General features: G+C 48.9%; 1 pseudogene; it reads left to right on the top strand.

Annotated features, from left to right (window-relative positions):
• Positions 1 to 4,568: 4,568 nt before the first annotated feature.
• On the top strand, positions 4,569 to 9,700 carry LOC103640515 (uncharacterized; annotated as a pseudogene).
• The last annotated feature ends 508 nt before the right edge of the window (positions 9,701 to 10,208 follow it).

Below are 10,208 nucleotides of genomic sequence, written 5' to 3'. Positions count from 1 at the left end.
GCGTGGTCACCACCTCGTTGCGGCAGCTGCGTCGTTGATGCTGCTGGGCCTGCCCTTGGGCTTGGATCCCAGCGCAAGCGGCGTCTTGATGACGATCCACCGGCGGCGCCCCCTGCTCTCCACCTCTCCTGGAGATGGTGACCTGCAGGATTGGAGTCTGTTTTTCACTATCACATCGCTTAAACACACATGTGGTAAGACGATGTTAATTATGTTCACATTTGTAACGTAACCGATAACGTTAAAATATATTTATTTAAGTCCAATCGTAATCAGATATCACACTATAAACTAATAACGTAGAAGGTGATGAGCGAAAGTTGCTCTTATCGTTGGTTGGTCGAGTGTAAATCATTACCGTTGTCATTTACATTATATTATTATTATCATTTACATTACATTACACCTTAATGTCAAAAGCATGCATGCATGTATGTTGCATGCATGGTGGTACTAGATCGACAGATAGATCGATGGATTGGTTTATTGGTTGCTGCCTAGTAGCAGCTGCGGCGCCTAGTACTGCATGCCAAGGCGAGAGGCACGCCGCAGCGCAGGCTTTCCCCGCGGTCAAGGTGCGCTAATATAATGGAAGACGGAGTCACACCCGCTTGTCCTCTTGCGCCCGTCGCATGCGAGATTCCAGTTCCACCGGGGCACGCGCACGTCGCGCGCGGCATGCACCGGTGCAACGCGCCGTAGGCCCGGCGGGGCACCGCCGCCTGCCTGCCTGTGCTGGATGGCCAAGTCGACCGACCGGGACACAGCAGACAGCAGAGAGAGGGACAATTGATCGGTATATATGCATGCATGCGTGGATCTGATCGATCTGAGTATGATGATGATGCTGATATCGTCGTCTACCTAGTAGCCAGCCACCTGATCTGATCATATCGATCGGCCGTCCAGCTGCCCCTGCCCGGCCGGCCGGCTGCCAGACGATCGGGGTGTACGCACCAGTGAACGCGGACGGGCCCCTGCTGCATGCATGCATGCACGCGTGATGCCCTCTTCTAGGCTTCTAGCTGTGAGGGACGCGTGCTGTGCGGACCAGGAGGACGGAGGCGGCCCCGGCGCCGGAGTCGGCTTGGAAAAAGGCCTTCTTCCATCATGAGTTCATGACGCTTAGCTTCCACAACTGCAGTAATACGTACTCCCTCCGGTACAGGTTTAGAAGTCGTTTAAGACCAGATTTAGTCTACCAAGGAGTCATTAATTGGAGTAATTTTTCCATTTTTACCCTCATATAGGGTGGCAAGTGGATTGGAATCAGCAAAACTTCTTTAGCCGATTGGCTATTGACAGCATCTGCTAAGTAGTTGGTCCCAGGATCGACTCTCCGTGGCTGCTTGTTTTTGCCGGGTGAAGGATTTTGCACGCATGGTACTGTGGCGGACGTGAAAGGTGTTCGGTGTCGCGTTTGGGCGTGCATTTTTTTCATTCCTGGCGCTCGGTGCCGCGGTCTTTTTTTTGTTCTGTGAGTTTTGGGCGCGCATTTTTTCATCGTTTCGGTCTTTTTACTGTGGGTTTTTCATTGTTTCGTTGGCGCGCGTCCTTTATTCGCGAGTTCCTGTACGCGCGGTACCGCCGGTTGGCGCGCGATGGAGGAGAAAACGAAAAGCGCTGCAATTAATTAGGGGCATCAAAGGAAAGAATAGGAAGAATCGCTTGGGCGCGTGTGCCACGACTTCTTTTGGCGCACAACGCTTCGTGGCCAGAACGACCTGTAAACCTGTACCGGAGGGAGTACACTGTCTGCATGCATGCATGCTGCTGTGGCTGTGATGATCAATGTAACTAAAGCCTCGGCCCTCGGGCCAGCTAGCTAGAACTCCTTTTAATTAGCTCTCTTTTCTAGTGAAATGCCTCTAAAGGCTATATCTCTAGCAGCAGCCAGCAGGGTTACTCATTCTGTCCCCTATTTCAAAATCCACTGTAGAAACACAAGAATCTATCAATATATAAAATAATGTTTTATACGGCGGTATGCACCGTCTGCTGGCTGCAGCATCGACTTAAGATCCATAAAAACATGGTGGCTCCTAGACACATGAATTGTATAAACGGTAGAATCGCTCACTACCGGAATCCAGCTCTTTGCTGAGTGCTTTTTTATCGAACATTCGGCAAAGAATTATTTATCGAGTACCGCACTCGGCAACATCACACTCTCAATAACGAGCACCTTTACCGAGCGTAGTACACTTGGCATAGCTAGACACTCGGCGAAAGACGACGTTCGGCAAAGGACCGTCAGCAGCCGTCTATGGCTGACGGCGTTATCTTTGTCGAGAGTCAGTACTGTGGTAAAGGGGCCTAATAAAAGGGTCCATGAGGAGCTTCTTTGTCGAGTGTCAGTACAATGGATACTCGACAAAGAGTGAGCCTTTACCGAGTGTCACGCTGTGGGCACTCGGCACAGGCTCCGTCCCGTCGCCGTTAACTGGTGCCGTGACGACAACTTTTCTTTGTCGAGTACCGAGTGTCCGATAAAAAGAACTCAGCAAAAAAGCCGTTGCCGATGTACAGTTCATCGAGCTTTTTTTGCGAAGTGTTTTTCAGTTTTCACTGAGTGTTTTCAGACTTTATCGAGTGCTTCAGACACTCAACAAAACAACTTCTCCAGTAGTAACTATTGACTATAGCGTAAAAACATTTGCGAGGGAGAGAGAGATGGGGCAAGCGGCGCCGGGCCGGACTCTGCAGCGTCTGACCGTCGGCGCGTGCATGGGAGCTTGGAAATGACGAGCATGTTGAAAATGGTTGCAGAGAAGAGAGGAGAGCTAGCTGGGGGGGGGGGGGGGGGGGTGAGGTCGGACTTCCGGCCAGTTTGAGACGACGGCAGGGCGTGGAGAGAAGGTCGCACGTTCAGGACGTGGCTATGCATGCATGCATGCACTTTCTCAGGGTTCTCAGAGAGATGTTAGAGGCAGGCAGGCTGCAGGGGCACAGGCGAAATATTAAGAAAAAAGAGAAAACAAATGCGCTGATGAGTGTGATGGGTGACAAAATATGACGGGAATTTTCATTTCAAGCTGAAAATGAGTTCATGGTGGCTGGATGGATGGATGGATTACAATGTCAGGAGAAAAAAAAAAAGGCTGCACAAGCTAGCGCGTTGGGATCCCAAACAGCCAGAGAAACACGCAGCAACCTATATATCGTGGCTTCGCCTGCTGCTTCAGTTTTAATTGATGAATTGACACATGACACTCTCCTCGCCGCCGCAGCTGCTCCCTGCTCTAGCAGCGCGCCTCGGACAGTCAGTGCTACAAAGCTCTCTCTCTTTAAAAAAAACACACACACATGGCTCCAACGGTATTAAAACCTGTGACCCCTCAGCCAAATGTGAGCAATAGCCACCGCTACACCATATATATATATATATATATATATATATATATATTTATGTCTACATATTGTCAGGTACCCGGCCCATATGGTGTTTGTCGGCCCAGTTAGCTGACATTACATAAGGAGCAGCAACAATTGAAGAGAGGGTATGGAGAAACAACAGAATTATTCTTCTTCGTCAAGTATCGTTGTTCTCTACTGTTGTCTTCATCTTAGTTCTATATTATTGTCTTCCTCATTCATTTCCACTTCCTCTGCTGCAACCGCTACTAGCTCTTAGTTGAATCAATATATATCGTCAGTAGGTCGCTGACAATTGATATCAAAGGTCACCGATCTTGGGGTCCATGGAGCCCAACCTGCAGTCCGCAATGGAGGAACAGTCAAACATCCTTTGCGAGATCAGTGACCGCCTCGCTGCCCAGGAAGCGCGGTGGCACGGTCGGGAGTCGATAGTGGCGCAACATTCGAGGTCGATCCACGACCTGGAGGTAGCAATGGCCTCTGCACCTTCTGCGACGTTGAGGGCGGAGCTCGACGCTCCGGTCGCTGTGACCTACAAGCGGCACGACGCGATGGAAGCGGCCTCGGCAGCACGCGTTAGCGCCCTAGAGTCCACCACGACAACCTTCGACAAGCTGTTCGACAACTCCGACATTGTTGAAAAGTTCGATGCCGAGGTGGTTGCTGACGATTGGGGTGGGCTGTTCGGACAGCATGCTCACCCTCTGGACTATGGAGGAGCACGTCTTCTACTTCCCTCCGCCGCTCTTCCCTTCGCGTCCGCGGCTGCCGTCACCGCCGACAACTGGGGTGGCCTATTCGAGCACTCGGGTGTCATTACCGCTGAGGTTGGGAGCTCACCGGAGGAGGTGATCACCGACGACTGGGGCGGCCTCTTCGACCGAGGCGTCGACTCCGACGAGTAGCTCTGCGATTCGCTCCATTCCGCGTCGATTCGCTCTCTCGAGGAGGCGTTTGCCCGTGAGGATCCCATTCCCTCGCGGGTGGATCTCGAGATCCAACTCTCAGCCACCACCGAGCGCCTCGATGCCGTGGAGCCTACTGTGGCAACTCACGTTGGCGCGCTGGAGTCATGGCGTCTGCGTGTCGAGGCCCGCGCATCGGTCCACCTATGTGGATTCTTCGATGGCACTGACGTCACCAAGCTGCCTACCACCTATTCGACTTCGAGGCTCACAGCCGAACTCGCCATGGCACACTACGGCTCGCATCTACCCAGTGATAAGGGAGGTTCTATCGCGTCGTGGCAGCCGGCGCGGTCGCTGGCGCTCGCGGTCCACGTTGAGTCGCAGTATCAGCAGGCGTCCTCCGCGCGCGGCACGCCGGCCATGGCCAGCATGGGGAAGATGAGCGTCGGGGACCTCACGGAGGCTGACCTCAAGGGGAAGCGTGTCACACCCGGGCTTTAAGGAACAAAGCCGGGTGTATCTCATACATGCACCAAGAAGACAACATATATAATAACAGAGTGTATAGAGATAAATGGCACGATAACATCAGAGTATTTATTATATAGCGGAAGTCTTATTACAAAATAAAAGATAAATATAAAATATAGAATGAACTAAGGATCATCCTCGGTGCAAAAGTCGACTGGGAAACTCCACCTAGATCAGATCAAACTCCTCGCCGTGTGGCTCCTCCTGAACCACCCGTTCTTCTCCTGTGGGGGGTGTGAGACAGCAAGGGTGAGCTCACACATGATCATAGCTCAACAAGTTGTGGGGAAACCAGTGGGCATGAACTCACCAAAGGTGGGAGTTCATGTGATGTGTAAGGCTAATCAACAACAGGGGTTAAAGCTGAGCATTGCTTTTATTTAGTTGGTCAAAATTTTATTAGCAGTTACTAGATGTAAGTAAATATCAAACCTTAAATAAAGTAATAGAACAAATTAATAAATAATCCCATGCGATGCAAATGACAAAATTGAATTTAAGTTACATAAATTAATCATGCGAGAGTCCTGAGCTGCTCATGACCGTGAGCTCAGCTAGTATACCAGTTTTACACTCTGCAGAGGTTGTACCGTTTACCCACAAGTCATGTTACCCATCTGCCAAGGGATCGCGACTCCCATACACCTCTACCTAGGAAGCGAGGCAGGGCAACACTATGAGGCCTTTACAAAGTTCCACTAGCTTCCGAAAATCCGCTATAGTTTATGGGAAGAGCACTTGCAAGAATCCCCCGTCTGACCGCCATCGCAGCAAAATCAATCCGAAAACCTCCTTGCATGCAACTCCCCTACTGCCCTTGCCCCTTTCGGGTAAGGTAGTCTTCCACTAGCTTTCCTAATTAGTTAGCCAAGGGGTCCCATTCCTCCCTTGTGGTGGCACGTTTTTCTCAAGTTAAGCTCCATGTTCTAATTAACATTAATGACCTTGACATGAGCATAATTAGAATAACAAAATAACTGGAACATGGATATAATGAAAGATTATCCCAAAACCATGTAAATCAATAGCAAAACTACCCAAGTGATTCGGGGATAACAAGGTAAAAAGGGATAAACAGTCTAGGGTGACCTATTGGGTCCCATCAAAATTAACCTATGCATGAAATAATCAAGGGCACAACTTGCCTTCAATGAGCTCCTGCTCAGCTACTTCTATCTGCTGGTCACCAGGATCCTCAGTCACAGGCTCTTCTACTCGCCATAATACAAACAAGCACAATGTATAGAGAAAATAAACATCACACCAAACATGTAAACAAAATACATAATGATAATCTACACATTAAAATAAAATCCTAGGAACAGAAATCATAATTTTGGAGTTATAGATCTTAAGATATGAATTTCCAAAGGTTTTATGTGCTTAGAATAGGATTAAGTGAGAAATTATTTTTCTTACTGTTTTCATGTCAAAACAGAGAATCTAAGTGATAGAGAATAATATTACAAAATTTTAGAAACTAGAATGGATTAATTTGGAGTTCATATAAATTTTCTATGAATTATACAAGTTCTAGGGTTTATTTTTATATTAAAAATCCAATTTCCAATTTATTTAATCAATTTAAATCAATACTGGACTGGGCCCCAATTCTTGGAAAGTTTAGGAGTCTTGGGGTAACATTTCTAAGACATAGGGAACATGCCCTGTGGATGGCGGGTTATTTTCTTAGAACCAGAGGGTTTCATGTGTAAACATGCCAGGCCGAAGGGGTATCGGTCAAGGTGAGTCGTCCGATCTGAAGCGAGGCGCCTAGATTAGATCCGTGACCGCACGAATCGGTACACGAATCTGAACGTCTGATCCGACTTCAACGGTGCGGGTTTTATTACTTTAGATCTAACGTTGTCTGTCCAATCCAGATCGACGGACCAGAGCGAGTCGTGGCAAAAGGGTATGCCCCCATCTAATCCTGGTCGTGCCTTATCGGATCAACGGCACGAGTGGCATCTCCTAAACCTGGCTACGCGCACGGCGGCTCCGAGGAACAAGGACACTGCGGCGGTGGCCCGCGCTGGCGAGCAATTATTCCGCCACCAGAGTATGCATCTTCCTAATCGATTGGCTCAACGCAATCCTAGCGAATGCGAATAGATGGGGAGGGTCCTTACCTACAATGGCACGGCACAGAGAGCTGACAGTGGGGAGGCGAGATTCATGGCGGTCCGCGATGCTGCCACGAGGAAATTCGCGCTAAACTGCAGCCTCCAACACCCGAAACGGCGACGATCAAGGTCAGTGCTCCCTAGTGAAGCGCAAGGATGCCATAGAAGCCACGACGATGCTGAAATCGAAAATCTAAGCACGGTGGCAGCACTCTTTCTTCACCAGGCGCAGGCGGCGCAAGGTTTTCTCGGGGTGGTTAGGTCAGACATTGGAATGGGGTCATGGCGGCTCGGCCTTTATGGTCGCGAGGTCATGCGTCGGGTTTGAGCAACGGGCTCCGAGTTCCATGGGGCGATTCTGCCATGGACGGGCGAGGTCGTTGACTGACACCTTGGGCCCACCACGCAGTGGCTCCACGGAAGCATACACGCACGCGAGAGAGAGCTGACGTGACGGTCCCACGCAACAGTGAGCGCGGCGTGGGGAGTGGAATTGGGCTGGCCGCGCGCAGGGACCAAATGGGCCAGCGCGAAGGAGGTAAGGTGGGGTGGGCCAAAATTGTAGCCGAAGCCCAGGTAAGTGATCTTTCCCTTTTCTTTTGTTTTTATTTTCTGTTTTTCTTATTCATAATTATTTTGAATAAATTTTGAATTTGAATATGTGTTTCACCTTGAGTGAACTATACAAATTCAAACTCTAATATGTATAAGAATAATACATATATATATTATACTTATTTTTATTCACCTAGTAATTTCTCTTCTTCTCTCTTTTCCCAATTCTTGAATTTTCCTTTGGAATTTAAATTCCACTTTGGAGTTTTAACATATTTCTTTTCTTTTATATTATTTTATGTTGTCATAGAATGCACACAAAATAAAATCCCAGCATGGTGCATAATTTGTTTTTGAGTATCTTTTGTTGTTTATTTATTTGTTTTCATGTGATGTTCTCATGGAATGATAAATATGGATAACACACATATATACACAGGGATTTCATTTCTCCTTTTAATATGATCTCTTACAAATTAGGTGTTACAAAGCGCGTCTTCGTGTGCGCCGAGCTCCACGAGCCACCTGACGAGAACCAGAACAACACCAATGACATTCTCCCCACCTCGTGCGACACTGTCGTGGACGTCGTGAAGCGGTGCCAACGCCTGTTTCCGCTCATGGACTCGACTGGCGCGTTCGACGCGGCCGTGGCAGCGTGGGTGACTCAGATGGTCGTGCCATCGTCGGCCAGGAACGCAACGCCCACAGGCTCCTCACCGGAGAGCACAACGTGCTAGTTCCCGTGCGACAACAAGAGCATCAAGCAGCTGTAGCGTGGCGGGCCATTGTTGGATGGGCCGTTGTCGGGCGGACCGTCGTTCAAGGCCGGCATGCAGTTGAGGCGGCTATCGGGGTGCTACTAGTGCCACATGGTGGTGGTCCCCGTTAGCGGTAGCGCCTCCATGAGGGCCACCATCTTCCCCTGGCCGGACTGCGGCAATGTGTTCATCAGGCAGGAGAGCCTCCAGCTCCACGAGCCCATCAGGCACGCAGTGTTAGAGCTTGGCATGATGGCCATGAACGGGAGCGCGCACGACGTTGTGCCTGTGCCGACTACGGAGAGCGGCAACGGCGGATTGGATGAGGAAGCTGAGCGACAGCAGCCAAGGGCAATGCTAGCGTGTCAAGTGATCATGGAAAGGGTGAAGTGGCCCAAAGAAGAGGAGCAGGCAGCATCAGTGCCAAAGGCGACGGTCGTCGCCGACGTCTAGGGCAAGGAGGAGTACGACTTGGTGGTGAGGTTGACCAGGGTGAACTGCCGTTCTGATTTCATCATCTGGAGGAGTCTATTCAATGTGTGCTACAGGTTGTGCAAGTTGTTCAACTGCCAGGAGCTCAAGCTCACAGACAGCCAGTCTGCATTGACCTTGATGATGCTCAAGTGGTGTTTGAGAAAATGCAGCAAAGTGCTACCTCGGTTGGTGTCCCGCAGGATGCCTTCAACATGTTCTGCAGCAAGACTGGTTCTAGCAAGTAGGTGGCCAGAGCCATCTTCGTCAACCCTGAGCATGGTCTGTACCCCCAAATCTTCGACCTAGAGCAGTTCATCTCAGGGAAGGAGGACACAACTAACAACTTCTTCCATGGCTACTACACTATTGGAAAGGGAATGGTGCTGGTAGCTAACAACTTTGGTGATGACCTCCTTGCTCGCCGCAGTGAGATCAAGCAACCATGGCCTCCACCTCAGGAGTTGGCATGCTTGGGTTTGAACATCATGGTTGTCTCTGTGTTCCTTGCTACCAGTGACCTACATGCAATGACCTACATATATGCTCTCTCCAGGAAAGGCCAAGTTTATGAGCCGGATAGGTTGTTTAAAGTGGCTGAGAAGAATGACATTAGAACGGGTGTTGTCATGGACAATGCTCTGACCAATCGCCGTTGCATAGATGGAAATATGGAAAGAGCATATGAGATCATGGCAGAGATGGAGAAGAAGAGAATTGCCCTAGATAACGTGACATACAATACGCTGATGAGGGAGTTTTGCTTGCTTAGGCAACTTGATGAAGCTCACACACTCATTGACGAGATGATAGAGGGGTACTGCTGTCAGCCATGACCAAGACAATTGCTTAGTATTTGTTTGGGATCCCGATGGTGTTGCGAACAGCAGCTTGGGGGCAAGCTGCATCTCAAGGAGAGGGAAATGTCAGGTACCCGGCCCATATGGTGTTTGCCGGCCCAGTTAGCTGACAATACATAAGGAGCAGCAACAATTGAAGAGAGAGTATGGAGAAACAACAAAATTGTTCTTCTACTTCGTCAAGTATCGTAGTTCTCTACTGTTGTCTTCATCTTAGTTCTATACTGTTGTCTTCCTCATCCATTTCCACTTCCTCTGCTGCAACCGCTACTAGCTCTTAGTTGAATCAATATATATCGTCAGTAGGTCGTTGACACATATATGACATAAAACACATCTACTACGTCTCTCACCAAACCCACCTCCTATCCTTGCACAATGCATAGTAGTAGATAAGTATCACCGAGATTCTTGAATTATATTTTTGGATAGAGGGAGTAGTATTTAAAGAAGAGCCTTGCATGCAATTTCTTTTGTTCGAATAATGTTTTTAACTTAAATTTCGTTTTTTGCATGTGTGGCATTTATTCTCTGTAATATTTTTTCTATGGATCTGACTTGTGAGTCATTTTCATAAACGAACACCAAGGATGAATCCATGTTTCTTACTTGCAAACC

This window comes from Zea mays, chromosome 1 (assembly GCF_902167145.1).
Source record: "Zea mays cultivar B73 chromosome 1, Zm-B73-REFERENCE-NAM-5.0, whole genome shotgun sequence".
Lineage (NCBI taxonomy): Eukaryota > Viridiplantae > Streptophyta > Magnoliopsida > Poales > Poaceae > Zea > Zea mays.
Note: the sequence above shows the minus strand (reverse complement) of the source record. Positions and strands in the feature narration are given on the sequence as shown.